This window comes from Stenella coeruleoalba, assembly GCF_951394435.1.
Source record: "Stenella coeruleoalba genome assembly, chromosome: 9".
In the NCBI taxonomy this organism is placed as follows: domain Eukaryota; kingdom Metazoa; phylum Chordata; class Mammalia; order Artiodactyla; family Delphinidae; genus Stenella; species Stenella coeruleoalba.
Window position 1 is genome coordinate 55,252,751 of NC_137155.1, and position 22,223 is coordinate 55,274,973.

General features: G+C 39.4%; 1 protein-coding gene across 1 annotated transcript in view; it reads left to right on the forward strand.

Moving 5' to 3' along the window:
* Positions 1-22,223, forward strand: part of LOC307191369 (uncharacterized protein) — a gene marked incomplete at its 3' end in the record, with an annotated part of 547,413 nt that overhangs the window by 267,696 nt on the left and 257,494 nt on the right. The window contains exon 11 of the mRNA XM_079931381.1: positions 5,230-5,318. The remainder of the gene's footprint in view (positions 1-5,229; positions 5,319-22,223) is intronic.

Genomic DNA, 22,223 nt, shown 5'->3' on the forward strand with positions numbered 1-22,223 from the left:
TTCTTTGGTGAAATGTCTGTTCAGGTGTTTTGCTCATTTTTCAGTTGAGTTGTTTGTTTTCTTATTGTTGAATTTAAGAATTCTTTGTATATTTTGGATCACAGATATGTCTTTTGCAAATATTTTTTCCCAGTTTACGGCTGGCCTTCTTATTCCTCTGACAGTGCCTTTGCAAGGCAGAAATTTTTAATTTTAGTGAAGTCCAGCTTATCAATTCTTTCTTTCGTGACTTTGGTATTATACCTGAAAAGTCTTTGCAATACTCAAATTTTCTTCTTTGTTATCTTCTAAGAGCTCTATGGTTTTGCATTTTACATTTAGGTCTATAATCCATTTTGAGTTAATTTTTGTGAGGGGTGTAATGTCTATGTCTAGATTCATTTTTTTTTGCACGTGGATGTCTAGTTGTTCCAGCACCACTTGTTGAAGACTCTCTTTTTCTCCATTTTATTGCCTTTGCTCCTTTATCAAAGATCAATTGACTCTATTTATGTGGGTCTATTTCTGAGCTCTATTCTGTTCCACTGATCTGTTTTTCTATTCTCACTATTATGAGATGTATCATGGGTCGGGGAGTGCTCCAAACTTTTGAAAGCAACTTCTATCAGAAGAATAATAAAGGCTGAACATGCACATCAGTATATTTATAGGTATTATTTATTATTTTTAATCTATATTGCTATCATAATAATATTTAAGGAATGTTAGAGAGTTCTACTATTTTCTTCTTGTTCTCTTGCAATTGTATTATAGTATTTTCTTAGATCTGATACTTTTTTTCTAAATTCCTTTAAGCTATTTGTTTTATGAATGTTAATTTAGTTGAAACTAGATTTTATTGTGTCACTCTACGTATATGAATAAATGTTAAACCACTGGGCATTGCAGTATCTGGGGGTAAATATGTACCTGAGAATACCACTGCTAACTTCTCCATGTCAGGGAACCCCCCCCACCCCCCGCCTCTTCTTCCCTCAGGAGACCTCGAGATCCCCATGTAATATGTGAACTGGGAGATGGTGCAAGTGTCAATCCATTTATTAAGTATTAGCAAGATTTAATTTGTTTTTTAGATAAAATATAGAAATTCTAATTATGTTTCTTTCATGCATCCTAAAAAATCATTGTCTTAATCCTAAAGTGCACTTATATTTCTGTGGCTCATACACTTCCCTTTTGAAAACAAACTGAGGCAGTGAGAATACGGGCTTTAGAAATTCACACCAGAGTGTGAATCCTAACCTCACACCTTACTTGCTTTGTGACCTTGGGAAAATTACTTAACCTCTCTGAATTCAGTTTTTGCCATCTGAAAAATGGCAGTAATATTATGTACCTTCCAAGATTGTTGCATAACATATGTGAAAGTGCCTAGGATATAGTAGGCATTCAATAAGTGCCCCTTCCAGTGTGGGTAGCTGGTCTCCTTGGCTATTCCTGAGTTCACATGCTAAAGAATATGGGTTTTTTAAAAAGATAAAATCATGACTCTCACATAAACGTAAAATGAGCATGGGTCAAAGATTTATTTAACTCATTAGTTAATGAGGAGGCCTGTAAGATGTTAAAAACTGTTCAAAGGAGAATTAAAAGAACACATATATATAGTCAGATAAAGATGCTGAAATGAATTTACATATAAATGTTAAAATGGTCAGTGTTTACAGGCAATATCAACGGCATCTCTATAGGACACAATTTGTATTTTTATGAGCAAATATTGGGGAGTCTGCTGGCCCTTACCTGGGTATGCCTTTCCTGTGCTTGGCCTAGAAATTCTTTTAAGTCAGTAAGCTCCAGGTAATTGTAGGGCTCATGTCACTTGTTTTTTGTCTCTCAGACATCATTGCCCTTCATTGCCTGATTTCCAGTGTCTTGAAAACTTTTGATTTGATATAGTGTGTCTGTTTTGTTGTTGCTGGTGGTGGTGGTGGTGATGGTGGTGGTGGTGATGCTGGTGGAGTGTGTGTGTGTGTGCGTTGTTTCAGGCAGGAGGGTAAACCTGGTTCCTGTATTCCATCTCATTTGGAAGTGAAAGGCTGCTTCATTCATTCTGAATGCTATATAGTGTTCTCTTGTGTGACTGTCTACAAGAGTCTCTTGTGTGATTGCCTCTCCCATCCGTAAACATCTGGGTTTGTATCCAGGTTTTGCTAGTGTCAGAAGTGTACATGTATGTGTACATTGCTGTACATGCTTCCTGGTGTATTTGTGGTAGAGTTTCCCGTGAGTTAGACCTAGTAGTGCTCAAAGATTTGGAGCCCTGGTTTAGGGTGGGAGGTCTAGAGCCAGGAATTTGGCCTGTGGATATTCTGCAGAAAACCTCTCATCTTCTCTCTGGAGCAGCCTCTCCAGCCAGGGCTGCATCCTACAAGGAGGGCTTTTAACTAATCATCCTGCTGAGAGACTAACTGTCCTGGTAGTTGAGGTATCTACCATCAGCCAAGTCTGGAGGACTTCCCCCACCCCCCCCCGACAGGGAATCTTCTCAAGAGTCTCCTCCAGTGTCATTGGGATTGCTTTGCTTTTCCTGGTGCAGGATGGGGACTGCTCATAAAGCAACTTTACCACACACAGAGACTTCTTGCTCCACCTTGCCTGTCTAATTTCTTCCTCTGGCTCTTCCAGACATGGAGGGCAGGGGTGGACTAGGGAGCTCTGGGATCAGAAATTTGGCCTCAAATTTTGTCTGGCACCCTTTGTTGAAATCTGACACACAAGCGATAGACTAACCTTGTGTGGGTTCAGTATTTCTAAATATTTGAGAACAAATAATAACAACAATCATTTAATTTTAGCTTTCATCTTCCTGTTCCTCTTTCTTGTTTACTTAAACATGTGGCCTGCAGACAGCTGGCAGGCTCACAAACAGAAAATGAAGATTGACTAGTTCTGATTGCCCCAGGGTTACGTCCTTCGTGAAGTCCTATGAGGAAGTCCTAACTGTCCCTAGCTGTCCCTAGCTGGCCTTTGCTGGAAAACAGTTAGAAATCCTTCACACTAGCTAACACCTAGTATGAACTTTGCTCTCCCTCACCAAATCCCAGTGTACTCCTTTCCACCCACAAACCACTTGAAGTAGAGTAGTGACAATTATCCTGAGTTTCACTACTTACCAGCTGTGTGACCTTAAGCAATGTTTAAACATTTCCCCATCTATATAATGGGTATACTAATTATTCCTATCTCATAGTAATTTTTGGAAAGATTAAACGAGATAGCTCCTGTGAGTACTTAGTAGAATGGTGGAATGTTTTAAGCACTCAGTAAAGATTAGCTTAGTGATTCTCAGCTGGGGTCAGTTTTGCTTCCACGGGGTATCTGACAATATCTAAAAACATTTTAAGTTGTCACATCTTGGGGAGGGGGTGCTACTGGCATCTCATGGATAGAGTCCAGATGTGCTACTAAACATCCTACAATGCACAGGACAGTCCTCCCTCTAAAAACAAAAAGAATTATCCTGTCCAAATATCAACAGTGCTGAGGTTGAGAAACCCTGGGTTAGCTGTACACATATTATTATTCCTGTGGACATAATACCTCTTTAGTCTGGATTGCATCCTGGAGACCTAGAACACTAGATATGGAAGAGATACGAGAAATCAAATCCTATCGTCAGGTGAGTAAGTTACGAAAACAAGTGGATGCTCTTGGATGTGGGATCAACTTGTACATATGTTGATCATAATTTCTTAGTCATCCTATAATGTGTACTCAGCTTACTATTTAAGAAAGAAGAATCTAAGCTACCATGTATACATTAGCTCTCTTTATTCCTTTGATCTTAGAAGATAAACTATTGAGTCTCTAGGCTTCACTTTTTTCAATGAATCATGTTTATAATTTTTTCCCTTAAAAAAACAGCGTTATACAGACTCGTTATTTAAAGAATTGCAATTAACCATTCTTCTTGACTCTGCTGTGGGTCTGATTTCATTGAAAGTTAGACCAGACTCTATTGTCAGTTCAGCGTGGTGAGGCTGCCAGTGCCTTGAAAACTTTGTAGTCAGTTCAGTTCATTGAGCACCATCCATTTACCCAAACCAAGCTGGGTGCTAGAGAGATGGTAATGGAGATGAATATATGACACCAGTCTACTGGGGAAGTTGGAGACTGTACAATTAATTACCAGTGTGTTAAGTGTTATGAGAGGGGACAGATAACACAGAAATTTAATGGAGTCCTGGAGGTGCAGGAATACTTGCTAAGGAAGTGACATTTATGCTTGTCACATGAAGGATGAGTCAGGTAAGAGCCTACAGAGATTGGAGTTAAGGGAAGAATTGAAACGCATATGATTAGGGGGTGTACTTGTTATAACATCTCGATTTAGAGTTTGCCATGTGGTTGTATAGTTTAGAGCACAGAAGAGGAAACCCTCTTGTACACACATCTGGCTCTGCACAAGTTTAGATAATATTTTACGTTCAATGAAAAATCATTCTACTATTAGCTGTTCTCTGAAAAGAATTTTACAGCCTAGCAAAATAAGAACTAATTATGCACTCTTCTGCCTTTCAAAGTCCTCAAATGTTAAATGTCTTACATCTTCCTTCTGATGGGCTGCTTGTTTTGCTTATTTTGTTCAGCATAAATCAGAGCTAACACAATCCCATTTTTAATAGCTCTCTTTCAAAGTCTGTTGATATGCCAGTTGGTATGAACCATCCTAAATGTCCTCCCTCATGGGCAAGACCCATCTGTCAAGATCTACAAGATGATATTTCCTGCTTATAGGAGACATTGATGTGGAGCTGAGTGCCCTGTCAAGGAGAAAACTGCTAAAGCTGCATGCTAATACACCAATGCCCTGCAATCTCATCTTTCAGAATAGTCAGAAAATCACAGATCCCATAGACCCACAATTGGTAATTAAAAGCAGTTCCTCCTGGTCTGACATAGAGGTAGGGTTTGCCCATGAGTGCAGGGTTGCCAAATTTAACAAATACAAATATAAGACAAATTATTTTTTAGTCTAAAAACACCACACATTTGTTATTTATCTGAAAGTCTTTGCTTGAAGAGCATTGTGAAATGTTAGACGAGCTTTTGTCCATTTATTCACATTTGTGTCATTGCTCACATGTCATTTTCTCAGTGATGCCTCCCCTGACCACCCTATTTAAAATTGGGTGACTCCCAATGTCTCTTTCTTGCCTTTCTTCCCTCTACAGTACATCAAATTATTTACGTATTTTGCTTATCGACTGTCTTCTCCCCTTGTAGGTAAGCTCGAAGTCATGGATTTTGGTCTATTTTATTCACTGCAGTATCCTCAGGACCAAGAACAGGCCAGGTCATATGGGAGGTACTCAGTAAGTAGCTGTTGAAATCATTCATTCATTACTTTGTAAATGATTGTGGTTAGAAGCATAGACTCTAGAGACCCCTTGACTTGGATTTGAATTCTGACTCTAGAATATATCTGACATCTGTGATGTCACATGAGTTGTATCACTTTCTGTACATCAGTTTTCTCCTCTGGAAAGTGGATATAGAATAGTACCTCTTGGATGGATGTGCTAAGAAAAAGATAATGCCTATAAAGTCCCCAGCACAGGCCTGGAACACTGTAAGCATTTAATAAATGGAACTATTATCCATTTAACAAATATTTGTTGAGCATCCTTTCTATCTCTCAGAATGTTCTGGATGTTGGGAGGATCTCAGTGAGCAACACATGGTCTCTGACCTTAAAGAGATAAGAACCTAATGAGAAAATAAGCAGGAAACTGTCATAGGTCATAATGAATGCTGTAGCAGTGGTAGCAAAATGATCTATGGGAGCATTAGGAGGGCACCTGACTCAGAGATGGGTGGTGGGAAGAGTCAGAAAAAGTCCATGGAGGAATTGTTACCTATTTAAAAATAATATGTCTAGTTAACCAGAAGCAGATGAGATGGGGATGGGTAGGGTAGAGAAAATATTCCAAGAAGAGGGAACAGTGGATATCTGAGTCCAGAAGAAAGAACGAGCACTTGACTTACATGTTGGGGGAGGGCAAGCAGGGCAGTGTGGCTGGATCACAGAAAGAAGCATGAGGAAGAAGAAGATGATGAGCCTGGGGACCAGCGGGTCAGATCATGAAGGATCTTATAAGCTTGTCAAGGAGTTTAGACTCTAACCTGGGGACAGAGGGCCATTGAGGCCAAGATTTACATTTTAAGAAGATACCTCTATCTGGAGTACTGCATTTGGGAGATTGAAAGTAAAAGGGAAGACAGTAAGGAGGTTTGGGAAATGGTCCAGATACAACAGGATGGGGATCTGAAAGTTCCTTGGAATGGGAAGAAGTGTCTTAGATGATAATTAGAAGGTAGAATAGAGAGGACTTGAGCATTGGTTTTCTCATTGGATCTTACAATAACTTTGTAAGAATCTCTGTTTTCTGTGGATATTTTTCCTTACAATGCCATTGTCTGATTTTGTTATCTGATTTTGGTATAACGCTGACCTCAGAAAAAGTTGAGAAATATTCTGTCATCTTGAATTTACTGGAGGAATTTGTATAGAATTGTCATTATTTCTCCTTTAAAAGTTTGGTAGAATTCATCTGGGCTTGGAGTTTTCTTTGTGGGAAGGATTTTAACTACTAATATGATTTCTTTAATAGATCTGGATTATTCAATTTATTTATTTCTTTTTGAGGGAGCTTTGATGGTTTGTGTTTTTTAAAGAATTTGTTCATTTTAGCTAAGTTGTCAAGTTTACATGTATAATGATGTTCATGACATTCCCTTGTTATCATTTTAATATCTGTAGAATAGTGTCACTTTCTCATTCCTGATATTGATACTTTGTTCTTTGTCTTTGTGTCATGATCATTGTAGCTAGAAGTTTATTAGCTTTATTGATCTTCTCAAAGAATCAGTTTTTTTCATTGATTTACTCTACTTTTTTGTGTTTCATTCAATTGATTTCCACTTGATTATAATTATTTCTTTTGTTCTGATTACTTTGATTTAATTTGCTCTTTTTTTCTAGTTTCTTAAAGTAGAAGCTGAGGTAATTGATTTGAGACTTTTCTTTTTTTCTAATAAAGGCATGTATTGTCATATATTTCCCTGCAAGTACTACTTCAGCTGCTTTCCACAAATTCTGATATACTATGTTTTCATTTTCATTCAATTGAAAAAACTTTGTGTATGCTCTTTTAATTTATTTTATGACACATGGGTTACTTAGAAATGTGTTGTTTGACTTACAAATATTTGGGGATTTTCCTGATATTGTTCTGTTATTTATTTCTAAAGTAATATTATTGTGGTCAGAAAAAACCCTTTGTATAACAGAATTATTCTAAATTTATTAATATTTGTTTTATGTAACAGATTATGGTCTTAGTAAATGTCTGTGTAAACTTAAAAAGAATGCATATTCTGTTATTGTTGGGTGGAGTGTCCTACAGATGTTAGGGTCAAGTTGGTTGATAGTTTTGTTCAACCTTTTATATACTTGTTAATTTTCTGTATAGTTTTTCTATCCATTATTGAGAGCGGGATATTGCATCGCCAACTAGTATTGTTATATTATCTATTTCTGCCTTCAATTCTGTCACTTTTTGTTTCCTGTATTTTCAGGCTTTGATGTTAGGTGCATGTATGTATAAATTATTTTATCTTCCTGATGAACTGACCTTTTTATCATTCTAAAACATCCCTCTTTGTTTCTAGCAATTTTTTCATCTTTTACTCTATTTTTTCTTTTATTAATATAGCCACTCCAGCCACTGCATTGGAACATCTGAAACACAGTTATTATAACTTTTAATGTCCTTGTCTGCTGTTTCTAAAATCTGTGCTAGTTTCTTGTCAGTTTCTATTGATTGATTATCCTCTTAATTATAAGTAGTGCTTTTCTGCTTCTTTGCAGACCTAATTTTTTATTATAAATCATACATTATCTATCTCTATTTATCTGTCTATCTATCTATCTATCTATCTATCTATTATACATTTTACCTTGCTGGGTAGAGGATATTTTTGTATTCTTATGAATAATCTTGAGCATAGTTCTTGGATACAGCTAAGTTACTTGGAAACAGTTTGATCCTTTTGGGTCTTGCTTTTATGATTTGTTAAACAGGTCCAGAGCAATGCTCAGTCGAGGTCTAATTATCCCCTACTGCTGAGGCAAGACTCAACCCCATGCCCCTTGAATTATAGGTTCTCCAGTCTGGTTGGTGGTAGCAGGCACTACCTCAGCCTTGTGTGAGACCAGGGCACTATTCCCTCTTACTCTTTTGGATAGTTCTTTCCCCAGCATAAGATACTTTCCTCACATGTATGCACTGACCTGTACTCTAATTGAATACTCAACAGGGACTTGGCCATGTATCTCTAGGATTCTTCGTGCACATCTCTCATTTGCAGTATTCTGTCCTGCCAACAATACTCTCCTTGGACTCTCAGCTCAACTCAGGGAGTCCCTTGGACTCTTCTTGGGTTACATCTTTCCTGGACCATTATCTAGAAGCTTTCTCAATGCAGAAAGCAGTGGCGATAATAGGACTCACCTCTTTTTTCCCCTATCTCTCAGGGAATACTGTCCTTTGTTGCCTGATGTCCACTGCCATAATAACCATTGTTTCATACATTTTGTCTTTTTTGGAGGAGAGGGAGTTTTAGGCAGGGGGTGAGTCTGGCCCCCTGTTACTCCATCTTGGCTGAAAGTAGAAGTGCCTCCTATATTATCTGAAAGCTGAAAAATTAAATTATTTTACTCATAATTTAATATTTACCTGTAAAAGATAAGAATACTTTAAAAATATACAACCACAATACCATTTTCTCACCTTTTAAAAACTGATGATGATTTTTAAAATGTACCTTATTCAATTATCTCATAAATGTCACTTTATTTTCACCATTTGTTTGCTTGAATCAAGATCCAAATAAGGTCCACACCTGGGTTTTGTTGGTGCACATCTTAAGTCTCTTTTAATTTATAGGTTACCCCTCCATCTCCCTCTTCTCTCTCCATACCTCACTCTCTCCTTGTTTATTTTTTCAGGAACCAGTCTTCGCCTTGTAGAGTTTTTGCTACAGTTGTGATTTTGCTAACTGCACCGCCATATTTCTCCAGGCTTTATTTCCTACAAATTATTAATAGATCTAGGAGCTTGATAAGGTCCAGGCTCCATGTCATTTTAAAATGTGCTTTATTAGCTCTTTATATTTGAGCTAATTTTCATTAAGTTCCTGAGAAGGTCACAGAAAGAGACATGCCTTTGTGAATCTGTTTTTTTATTTACCACAACTAACCTTGGATCACTTAGTCATCTCTAAAAGAAGCTATTGGAATCAGTGAAAAAGTTAATACAGGGAAAGAGATAGCCCAGAAAATTTACAAATATACTGAGCTAAAATTCTGAGCTGAATGCCCTAGAAAGGACATAGCAAGGAAAACTGGATATGGCTGAATTGAGGCTGGTCTGTGAATTTAATTTCAGATTTTATTATCTTAATTTACACATTCATAAAAATGAAATAGGTCATTATCAAGCACTTAATTTTCAGTGTAAGCCATAAAAATGTGTACACATATAATACAGCCTGAATTATAGTTAAGACTTTCATTCCAGTCTCCAGTGATTTGGCACCTATAGGATAAGACTGTGGTGAAAAATGTTATTAGTCTTCTTCCTTCACTCACCCACTTATTCTATTATATAATTAGTAATTTAGTCATATATGCATTCATGAATGAAAGTGGCAGACACAGGACATACACTGATTTGCTTTGAAGGCCTCAGTCTCAAGGGAAGACAAGTGAAAAACACAAACCACTGACTTATAAAAGAAGGTTATTAAAAATTGCTGTGGGAGTCCAGAGAACGAAGTGACTTTATCTACCATGCAAACTAAGGAAAGATGATCTTTTCTGTGTTTTCTGAATTTTACTACTAAAGGCACATACAACTTTTATCTCCATAAAAGAAAAAGTTTTAAATCTGTTTGCAGTAGATGCTCTCAAAGTTACTTTCTAGTCCTAACATTTTTTCACATTCTGAGTTCTGGGACCTCTGAGGTGGATTCTGTTGGTCAGGGTGACAATGTCAGCCCAGGGATATAATTATTTGCAGGAATGGTTGTGATTCAGGATAGTTAAGAGAGGTAAAAACAAGCAAAAGGTCACAAAAGCCAGGGATGAGATGCGAAGAGAGCATGAGCCAGATCTTAAAACCCCATCAGTAAGCAGACTGGGCTCTGGGAGACACCAAATTCAGGGGCATAAATACAAGAGTCATAATTTGTATGTGTTTCTGAGATCAAAGTCTATAGCTAATATTTATAGAGCACTTACTATATTCCACATACTCTTACATGTTTTCACTTATTAGATCCTTACAAAAACCCTACGGGATAGGTTTTATTATTAGTCCCGTTTATCAAGTGAGGAAACTGAGGTACAGGGAAGGTAGATGAGTCATAGCTAGCATGCGGCAGAACTGAGATTTGAACATCTGATGCAGAAGCTACTCCCTTACTTATATATGAAGGAGGACAAGTCTTAAGAACACTCAGCAAGCTGGAGATTCAGGAGAGCTGATAGTGTAGTTCCAGTCTGGGTCTGGAGGCCTGAGAACCAGGAGAGTTGATGGTGTAAATATGCAGTCTGAAGGCTGGTAGGCTTGAGACCTTAGAAGAGCCGATGTTTCAGTTTGAGACTGAAGGCAGGAAAAAAAATAGTGATGTCCCCAGCTCAAGGCAGTCAGGCAGGAGGCGTTCCCTGTTATCCAGCCTTTTTTATTCAGGCCTTCTACTGAGTGGTTGAGGCCCACCCACATTAGGAAGGGTAATCTGCTCTATTCAGTCTACCAATTCAAATGCCAATCTCATCCAGAAATATCCTCACAGGCACACCCAGAGTAATGTTTGACCAAATATATGACATCCCTTGGCCCAGTCAGTTTGACACATAAAATTAGCCGTCACAGGTGGACACAGAATCTTCCACCACATCACTGATATCCAACCACATCCTTCTGTAGTCACACCCTGTGCAGAATTTGTAGTGCTGGATTTGTTTTAGTGGCAAAGGGGGTATAATTTATGGAGCCCATAATTCTACCAGCCACTTCTCAGCCCTCTATGGGCTTATGTCCTCCAGGTGAGCTGACAGTGGTCCTTACCAAAGGATTCACTATAAATTATAGCATCACATTATAGGTTTTATAATTAACCTTGAAATTGTTATTCCAGAAGTCACAGGGGTCATGATTTCATAATTGGTGAGATGGTAGTGGCAACACCTTTCCTCCCAAATTCAGGCACACGAAAGAGATAAGTCAACCTGCAGAAGGTATATGTGTATGGGGAATTTTTATGTGTATGAGCATGACTAGGCTTTCAACTAGCATTTTAGTTTCAGAACATAAACTAGCCTAAGCTGTTCCAAAATCCAGCAGGAGGAGAAGGAACCTCTGTACACTTGAAATAAACTCACTAACTGACATCAGGCTAGGACTGCCCTCTGAAGGGAAGTGCAGGTGATGTAACTACAAGGCAAATAAATTGCAAAACAAAGCTTTGACTCAAGCAAAGACAGAGCATTTTTAAGTGGTGACAAAAAACTGAAACTTTAGAAGGCCTTTGACAAAAGAGTATCTGTTAGTTTTTCTTTTAAGTTAACAGTGGTAGAAGAGAACAGAATAGTAACTCCAAAAGAGAATTGTCTGGATATCAAAGGATTAATAGAAACCTTTGAGAGAATTGACCTCCCAAATGTTTCTGCAAAAATGACCTTCTTAATGATCATGCTGAGAAAGTAGAATATAACTCAAGGAGCTATATGGAAAAATTATACCTCTCCCTCAAAAATAAATAGATACGGTCACAATTGATTATTTGTTCTAAAAATTAGTAGTTGCAATTGTGAGATAAAATTTTATAAATACAGTAAACTTACATTTTATAGTATTTAGTTTTATTTTGAAGACAGGGTCACAATCAAAAATTAAAATTTTGATTCTCATTTTAGGTAGATCTGATTTACTTGGAATTTCTTTTCCTTCACCATCTAATCTTTGGATAACAAAATTCTTTCTATCAGCCATGCCCAAGTGGAGACTACATTTGAACATGTGTTACCGTGTTACAGTGACTATGATTATACGTTACTAGAAGTTAAGTGTTTGCTCACATTTTCCAGGCCTCAGAGGTAGCAGTGTCTCTTTCCTCTGTATCCTCCAGGGTCATGTTTTCTTCTTGGTTTACCTCATATATTCTCTGCTGTATTATAGACTTTCCTTCATAGCTTGTATTCTTTGGTTGTCCATTTCTAGATAAGAATAAGTCAGAAGGAAGGCTGCCAAGGTCTCTGTGTGTAGGATGACAGACCACTTTAGGGTAAGATGGTCAGGAGAAGTTCTTTGTACCATGAGCCCTTCTCTTCTAGTCTGGAGCCCCTTGAGACCCACCCTTAACTCCTTCTAATAGTACATGTCCTAGTTATAGTTCTACTCTTCTGAGAAAACAAGCCTGAATCTGGAGTAAAAATGCTGTATGGTTTTATTTGTCTTCTAATCTTGCCTTCTTGTGCTATTATCTCCTTCTTACTGAATACTATTGCTTTTAAGCAATAAAAAAGCTGACTCTAAAGAGTTCTTGTCCAGGCTGTCTCTAATTGGTTATGTGACCCCAGACTGTAATGTAACCCATCGGGACCTCAGGTCCCTGATCTGTAACGTGTATGGACTGGCCTGGATCTCCACCATCACTTTCAGCTTACTAACTCTGTGATCCTAAATGAAATTTGTAAGGCATTTGTATGAGAGATTCTCCATTACAGGTCCCCACTCCAGCTGCTCCAGAGTGGCGTTCGCTGTGTGACCACCCCCCAGCCAGCTTCTCCAGCTCTGCTCTTTGAGCCCTAAGCTTCTGTAAAACTGGAAGCTCCCCTCGCCTTGATGACTGTGCCCTCTTCTTCCTGCTTTCCTACTGATCACTCCCCATTGGCCTACTCCCGGCTTCTTGAAAATGATTCCATCGTGCCAAATAAATTCCAAGGCCAAGTCCTCTCAATTTTTTTTTTATAAGCTTCTTACAAGGGAGAGATTTTTAGCTTCCTGGAGTAGTCAAGAACGTTGCTAATTCACTTTGGCGGGCCTCCCTTTTCCCCAAATCCCTAGCTTGTTTGGACCTTAATAACGGCCCATTGAAAGAATGAATGAAACAAATGAATGTGCAAAATCAATTAAAGAAAATGAGAGCAAATGCCTTTGAACATCATGTATAAGAAATTGGCTAAATTTTTTAAAGAAATCATTATGTACAAAGAGAATGCAGGGAGCAGGTTTAAAAAAAGCCAGACAGGGAAAAATAAGTTCAGATTCCTAAAAGTTCTCTTCCTCTACTTCTCAGAGGTACAGAAAGAAAAGATTGAGACCCACACACGTGGCCAGATTGAGACCAGGTGCCAGTTCTAGGGCAGCTTGAAGTGGGTCAAAGCGATATTTGGTTTTGTCAGGACGTCAACAAAACCGTGGAGCAGGTCGGACTGAACTCTTGTTAAGTCATTAATTCCCTCTTTGCTCTCTCCCTTTTATTTTCATGGGTTTAATTGTAAATTATCCCTCTTTCTTCTGGGCTCTGTTTTCTTTTCTTGAGTTTGTTCCGGTGATTACAGCCCCAAAAAAGTACAAACGCTATATTTCCCCTTGTGAGATTAAAAATGAAAAAAGACCACGATGCTGCATTCAAAATAAACAAGCATTGCTGAAAGCCACCTGGTTATTGCTGTGGTTACTCCTGGTAGGAATTTTTTAAATTGCATCTTTAGGCAAATAGTGCAATAGGTTAAAAATGCCAATAAATTAACTTCAAAGAGTTTTAATTAAGAGGAGGAAAATAAAGAGTCAAATAAACACCTGGATCATTTATATAATCTGATGATCCAAAATAGATACAGCTTCTCTCTGGGATGGTTTGATTTCCCTTGCAAGTTTTGGAACACGTAGTTAGGGACAGGGCAACCTGAGGCTGAAGTCAAAATGATTTTTAGTGCCTGGATGCATATAAGGATGAGACAGCAAACAATTTCCAGAAGAGAAATCATACTGCATTTAGCCTGGCCATCAGTAGGTCCATATAATAACAACATCACTTACACATAACTTTGTTTCAGTGGCTGATATTAAGAAAAATCATTGCTTGCAATATGACACACAGGGCTGTCAAAATCACACATACATGGCCTTTGGTCTGAAAATTATTTTGTTTTTATAGCATCAATTCAGCAGTGAAAAGTTCATAAATTTGTATTAGGAATATGAGGGCCACATTACATCACGAGAAGAAAGCAAAACCCTGTTAGTAAGAAAATGTCGGTCCATCTTCCAAAATCAATGTCTAGGCCCAGCTCATGAGTCAAAGGGAATTTTCTAGAAATCAATGTTGGATATAGCTCATGTTTTGAAAAGATGAGGTCTTCAAAGGGGATTGATTCAATATTTCTGATAAAGGTGGTTGCCCAACCCTCTAAAATGACAGAGTCTTAATTGCATCCATGTAGAAGTTTAAAGCTCTTAGGAGAAAATCATGTTGGACTGAACTGGATAAACTTTGAGGTCCAAAATGGTGAGGTTTATCTCAGTGAGAGAACTGGGTTATTGTTTAGTAAAAGAGAACGATCGGTAGTGTTATCAACCTAATGCAGTAAGTTCTGCTTTTAGGAGAAGTTTGAAAATAAACCAATAAACTGAAACCAATAATTTCCTTGTAAGATAAAAACAAGTACAACTAAGTCTCAACACCAATATCAGAAAAGTCACTGAGGAGAAGATTTCTATGTGGATATAGCTTTGGGGTTCAGTGAGAAACTAAGGAGCAGCCAGCAGATGAGCAGTGACAATTTGTTGATACTTTGCCTCTCTATCGTGTGCTGAAAAATCTCCTTTTAATAGGATCCAGCAAGAGAATATTTATGTCGAACGCTTCCTGCTCTGCCTCTATGAGGGTTATGAAAGTAGAGAATGGAGAACTTTCTTCTTAGGTTTCTCTTTGTTTTCTTCATTGTTGAGTTGAAACAGCGAAGGGGCAGGAATTGTGATTCTTTTTCATGGAGCAGCTGCTCTTAGGAAGAGCTGAATTTTTAGACTTTAGGTGGAAAATGGGTAGAATCTGCAAAGTAATTGCCCTGGAAATGGAAAAGCTCTCTAGTGCATCAGGAATTCTGGTCCCCACAGCAAGATGAGTCCAAATTTGGCATATGTCTTCTTCACTCACTTCAGAGTCAAGAGACCAAGAAGGAGCCAGACATTTAAGCCCTTCTGACTTAACCGTCTCCTTGTCTTTCCCTTAAAGGACAATCCACAGCTCCTGCAGATCTGACTGGGTGGGCATTTTTCTGACCATCACTATGGAGTGCTCCTGGGGCACATTCCTCCACCTAGCCTCCCTTCTCCCCCATGTGGAATGGATGAAGGGGACACTACAGACAGACTCAAAGCCTTTGTCAGCTTGTGTTCTTGTCTATCACTCGGCAGGGACCCAGCTCACTTACTACTTAGAATCTGTCTTCAACCTGTTAAGTGGCAATGTGCCTTATAAAGACAAGGTTCGGCTCTGGAGGGAGCAGCTTAAGTTGAGCAGCTGCCTTCTGCTATGTGCAGAGTACGTGAGTCATATGGATATAACTGCAACAGGTAGGGGCTGTCTTGATTAGGGGATCCTGAAAGTAGCATAGGGATCAGGAGTCCTTCTGATGCTCACAAGATGACTTACACACGTATCTACAACTTGCCCCTAAGTTCTCTTTTTTAGGAATCAGAGTGTTCCAAAGTTTCCCATTGCCAAACTCCTTTTGCTTCAACTTGAAAGTGATTAAAGATATTTATCTGAGCCAGATAGAACGTAAAGGTGGTGCTGCTGTTGTTGTAGAAACTATGATATCTATTCCATAGGGACTTTAGGCGTATAAGAAAAGAATCTGAGATACTTCCGTTAACCCACTTCCCTTTTTCCTAACAAGAGACCCCCACACATAAACGAAATAGGATGGATGTGGCAGAAAATGGAATTGAAAGAGCGAACACCTCAGTGTAAGGAAACAGACCTCCCTGGTTTAATGACTGGGCAAGAGTTTTCAAGGCAGCCTCTTTTGGAGAAGGACCAGATACTTGTTTCTTGCATCTAATAAGCAGCATCCCATTTGTGAAAACCACACACACTTTTGTTTCTTAGCAGGTAAAAGCACGCTGTGTAGCTAAAATTATTTTCATTTATGCTACATTCTATTGATACAGCTGACCTTTATCTTGAAATATTAGCAGCCCAAGGGCTGTAAGGAATCCATAACCAAAGAAACAGAAACATTCAAATCTAGCCTTGCAATAGTTTTATGCAGGGTAAGAATTAGGGGGAAGAGCAGAGGAAAGAAAGATTCTTTGGTTCCAAAGAGGGCATTGAGTATGACAGCTCCACTCTCCACCTAATGGTTATGCATTAACCAGAACAGAGTTGGTTGTCCTCATTTACCCTTATCATGGCATCAGGAGAAAATTGTACACTTAGTCTCTACTTTCTCCTACACTGTGCCTTCACCTACACTTACACCTGCACTGCATGCTAATCTCTCAGACTAAAAACATAATGGATCTACTAAACTAAAAATCATATCAGGAACAAATTCAACTTCAGAGGTGAGAGTCTGAGAGAGAATGAGTAGCTGGCTAGGGGAGAAACAGAGCCCAGTCCCTCCATTTCTTGTTCTTTCTCTGTGTGTCAAGTGTACATGGACCTCTAGAGTTTAAAGGATGATAAATAACTTTGTTTTGACTGTTTCTCGAAAGCAGTGCCAAATCCACTGTGCTGTTCCAACAGAGATTCTAACTAATCTGTGCTACAAGCTCAGGAAGGAATGCTCACCTTCCCGGGGCCACCAAGGGAAAGCTGAAGAGGAAGGAGTTGGTGATGTGTCTGTGGAAGGCAACAGGAGACCAGTTGGCCTAGTCCGTTGGGTTCTCTTCCTGCTTTCCTGTGCCAAATGCAGTTATTCAAACCTGTTTTTTATTTGATAAAGGCCTTTGGTTTTACAAAGCCATTCACCCAGAAGTTAGTTATGACCCCAAATTGCTATTTTTGATCTGCATTTGTCCATGGGGTGTGTGATTCCTCCAGTGCTTTAGGCTGCAGCAGCTCTTGCTTGCCTAGCCTGTTCTTTAGAGAGACCTTCTTGGTTGTACTTTAGCTCCAGTGATAGCATGGTGAATATTAAACAGTGAGAGTAATAGGAGAGGTAAAAGCAGTTGCCTGAGGGCCCACAGAAGTGTCTGGCCTCCATGGAAATAGGCATTCTCATCTCACACCTCAGCAACCACAGCAATTCTGGAACATGCCTGGAGACCATGGGAGCTATATTTCCTCAAAAGACAAAGATCCTCTGGGGTGCAGGAGCAGGAGTCCCCAGATAAGAACATAATTTCTGGATTCTCAGTAGCACAGTCCATGCTGGGAATACCAATGAGACCAAATGCAGCATTTGTCACAATCCACTGCCCATGTTCAGCCCACACTCCAGAATTAAGACATTTCCCTTTCTCTCTGAATGTGTCACTTCCTAAGCCAGGATGAAATAACTTACCTGGATTTCCAAAGTGCATATCCATGCCATAGCAGCAGGAAAGGTTTGGTGTGGAGCTCACTCTTTACCCTGTCTCTGGATTAACCCTCATATTAAAGGGCACACCTCTCTCTGATGGCACCAATTCACTAAGACCGCATTGGCATCGAAGCCAGTCAGTCCACAAGGGTGAAAGGTCTTTCAACCACATACAAATCACCAGTTATAATAACAAATAATTTAAAAAAGCACAAACATGCCAGATGTGCAAATTCATACCCAGAGACATCTACTAAGATCTAAGAACAGGTATCAGAGGCTTCGGGTCAGCCTTGCTGGAGGAGAAAGGAGAGCCTTCCTTTCAGGGGGAATGATGTGCATAAAATAACACGTGGGATTGCTGGTGAAGTTGGTGAATGCTGTGAATGGTAATCAAGATTCACTTGAAAGCGGGCATGATATACAGGATTTCCCTGCTATCGGAAAGTAGAGTGTTCCTACGAAAACTCTCCTAAGCCGAAATGGCATACGGCAAAGAAGCAATTACCTTAGGACACATCTTGTTAACAGGTGCACAAAATAAATCGAGATCAAGCACAGATGCTCACAGACACAGTTCAAAGTGAAGGCAGCCTGATGCTGAGCTGCTGAGCGTGGTTCCAGGGGAAGGAGCTTGATGGTGCTGCTCTCACTACTCAGAGTGCCTGCTGCCTCTATAACCACTCACTGCAAAACAAATGCTGACCACTATTTTCACTTTTCACCTGTTTTGGGGAAAGCAAAAGTCCTCTTCGGATTTCTTCCTGTTATCGAAAACAAATACTAATGTAAGTCTTTAGTAAAATGTGTTTAGTGGTGTAATGTGAACTTCCGAAAAGCGGGGAATAGATTTAGTGATCCAAGGGTTTGAGAGCACAGGCTGTGCTCTCAAAATAGTCCCTGCCTGCCATTTATTAGAGCAGAGCTTTGCTCCTGGGCCAGTTTACTTAACCTCTCTAAGACCTATTTTCTTCATCTGTAAAGCATGACTACTAGGCATACGTACCACAAGGGGTCAGAGGGTACACGTATATGTACATGCAATTTTAGGGTAGAGCCTGGCACAGGGAAGTTCTAAGTGAATATTAGCTGTTAGTTTCAGGACTCAGTATTGTCCAGTGTTTGCCTGGTCCAAGAGTCTTTTCCAGTGGACAGAAGCCAACTAGTAAAGCCTGTTAATTCTGCCATTAGAAGTTCCTGAAGGACTTGGCTAGCTAGAAGCAAAGTAGAACACCTGCATGAGGCTAAAGGGCCACTTCTCAGTAGCCCTCCTATTCAATGTGCAAAAAGAGATTTGTTTTCTAAGCAAAGGCTCAACAATAAACTTACTAGGAGCCAGTATGCTCTCAGAGATGTTAAGTTTTAAAAGTTGACTGATACCATATAAAGCTTCCTTGGAGGGAAGGAATTACATTGATAAGGAAAGATTATTCACTTTGGTTGCTAGCCTTAGCAAAAAAAAGAAAAAGTGCATAATGTACATTTAACTTATCATTTGAAAAGCTCTAATCTACGAGTGATATGAGTGTCTTTAAGCCAATGAAGAATTTGGTCCATAGATGGCCTCTAAGTGATGCTGAATAGTCTCACACTGTCTCTTTTCTGCTTTTATATTGATGCAGGTTTATTATTTCATTCTTTAAGAACTTCAGGTTTATATATACATATATTTTCCCCCTTATATATGTATAGAATAGTCCTTGAAGAATATGCAAGTAACCATTAACATTTGTAACCTCTGACAGGAGGCATGAGGGAGTTTGAGTGGAAAGGAGGTATACTTTTTTCTTTTGTTTACAGCTTTGTACTTTTAACATGTTTTTTGTATGAGATTCAGTTTTTCACTAAGAGAGAATTCATAGAAGGAATTACATGATGGGCCAGATCACAAGGAAGCAAGGAGGACTGTTGGGACCGTGAGGCCCAAATCCCACTACTCCTTGTTGCTTATGGGTTACAGATGTTGAAATCTATGAATAGAAATGGAAAGACTTCAGCCCCCTTTATTTCCAGGCTCAGGTAGACTTAGGTCAGCAGATGTCAACTGCCTTTGGAAACATGATCCAGCAGGTGTGCAAAACACAGAAGCTATGGCAGAAAGCCCCCTGCCCTGGCACACATGGCTTGTTCCTTTAGCCCTTAGGAATCTCCCTGCTTCTACCACTTGCCAGTCAAGCTGTCAGGTCAGAGGAACCTGGATGAGAGGTATGTCACTGCCCCAGTAACTGCTAAGGAAATTGCAAGTTACACATGGTTTGTTGGGAAGGCAGACTTTCTTAACCTTAGGCAAGATGGCTGGGGCAGGGACTCGAGCTGAGTGTGCATCCTGAGAACACAGAGGCTTCTTTTCCTCTAGTGGGCGGCAGAGTTGGGGCCTAGGATGTGGAAGCAGTCTGTAAGCCAAGAGCACCACACAAGTGAAAGGTCTTCCTCTTATAAGGGTTTGGGGGCAATGTAGTGGGAGAGGATCTGGCCCCTATAGAGGAGTTTCCCTGTGAACATCGAAGAATTGACAAGAGGGGTGGTGGGAGGAGGACAAAGGTATAGCTTAGGATGTTGGCTCTTCCTCAGGGGCACTCTCTATGCATTTTCTTTGCTGAGAATCAAATCCAGAGGCTCCAATGATACTGATTCTCATTTTTATCACTGTTTTATTATTCAGGGTCGGCTCAATGCTTCTTCCCTGCCGAAGTCATTTGGGTGAAGATGAAAAGTGTCAGGTTAATATCTTGATGGAGACAAGCCCCTGTCTGTAACCAAAGTCTTGGTGGGCAGATGTGGTGCCAGCTTGCTGTTGTAGCCCTGCCTCCATATGCCATTGTAGCAAGGGCCAAGGCTGTCCCTAACCTGTGGGGCTTGGCATTTCTGGGTGGAAGGGACAGTGGAAAGAGGTCTTCTTTCAGCGTTTCCATCAGGTTAATTCTGGCTGTGCTCAGAGTGCTTAAGAGCAGAGCAGACACGTAGTAGAGATTTTTAATAAACACATTGGAATGAACAATACTGTGCTTGATAAGGTTAGTTCCAGAGGTTCCAGCTGAGTGTCGGTAAGAGGGACAGCTGTGATTGTGACACAGTATGTCACTACTTGCTGACTGTAAACCCAAACCTGGCTCAACCTGAATAGAGAAAGGGAGCATGGAAAACAGGAAAAGCAAATTAAACAGAGAGCATCAAAAGAAACTTATGTGTTAAAAAAAATTATAGGCACTTAATGATCAAGGGCTCCCTGTTGGGTGCCTAGTAATAATAATAATAATGGTAAATAACCAATAAGTATAGGTGCTAAAAATTTTTTCAGAACAAAGGGGGGAAGCTAACATTTATGTATTGAATGTACTGAACAGAGTGATAGAACAGAGGCATCAATTTATGATGTGTGGGTCAAATGCTGCTCAACTGCCTGAATAGTTTAGCAAAAATCTTGTATGTATTTGTAAGGCCTGTAAAACATCTGAGAAGTTTGGTCTAAATGTCTAAAAAACTAAATGCACTTGTAAAAGTTCGGTTATTTTCTAGTACAAAGGGGAAAAAAGGTTTTCAATAGCCTTAGTGAAATCCAAGGAAAAGTTTGCATACCATCTTCATTTCTTCATTCATTAGTGGAGTCTCTGCAGTGAACTTTGCAAGCCAGGATAACTCTATGTTAAGATAGAGAATGTAATCAAGATCACTAATCTTCTTCCATTTGGTCTTAATCATGAGCAATTTATGGGATATTTGTCAGAGTGGGAGCAAAGAGTGCATCACAAAAAACTTTTAAACCCTCCTAGGTGGTAGAAATTGTTAAAGAATTTTGTTTCATTGATACTTCAGATCATGCGAGTTTTAAGAATTAAAGGTTTCTGAGACTATTTATTTGTTTGTCTCCAAATTCATAAAATTACTTTTTTTGCTGATGTGGCCCAGCATCCAAATGCTGAAGGAAAGTTAGAAGAACTCTGAATATCTTTCCTTCCTTTCACATATCAGCCAAGTCAAATGAACGTATGGATGGAGCAGTTAACAACCGAAGGCTGAATTTATTTCCCTACATCCTCAGCTAGGAAAGTCAAATAGCTAGAGAGCTATTTGTCATTGTTGTTTGTTTGCTTTGTTAAACAAGTCACAATTTCAGAAGTGGTTCATAGGCTGGTGTAGGTTTGAGGTTGTATTTAAATTTCTATAGCTCCTCTTGGAGAACAATCTCAGATTTGTCTGAATTATAGAATAACTGGTGGCAAAGTGTCAAGAAGTACTGATAAAGCTAAAAATTTCCACAAAGGAGACACGATGTCCCTGGAATTTTGGATATCAAGCTATGAATCCAAGAACTATCACCAAATGTTGGGCCACAGGGTCCATGTCTGGGCACTGTTTGAGCGCTCTGGGCAAGGATAGTCTCTCATAGAGCCATTGGTCGTGATGAAAATCTGGCATCAGAACTGAGATGCTTCCTGCATGAATATGCCTCCTAATTCTAGAGACCAGTTCTATCTGTTAAATACTAGCTATCACACAAGTTGCAAGTTGCCCACTATTGGGAAAGAGAGAGAGAGAGAGAGGTGCAGAGAGATGAAGGAAGGAAGGAAGGAAAGAAGAAAGAAAAAGGGAGGGAGGGAAGGAAGGCATTTGGTTTTAT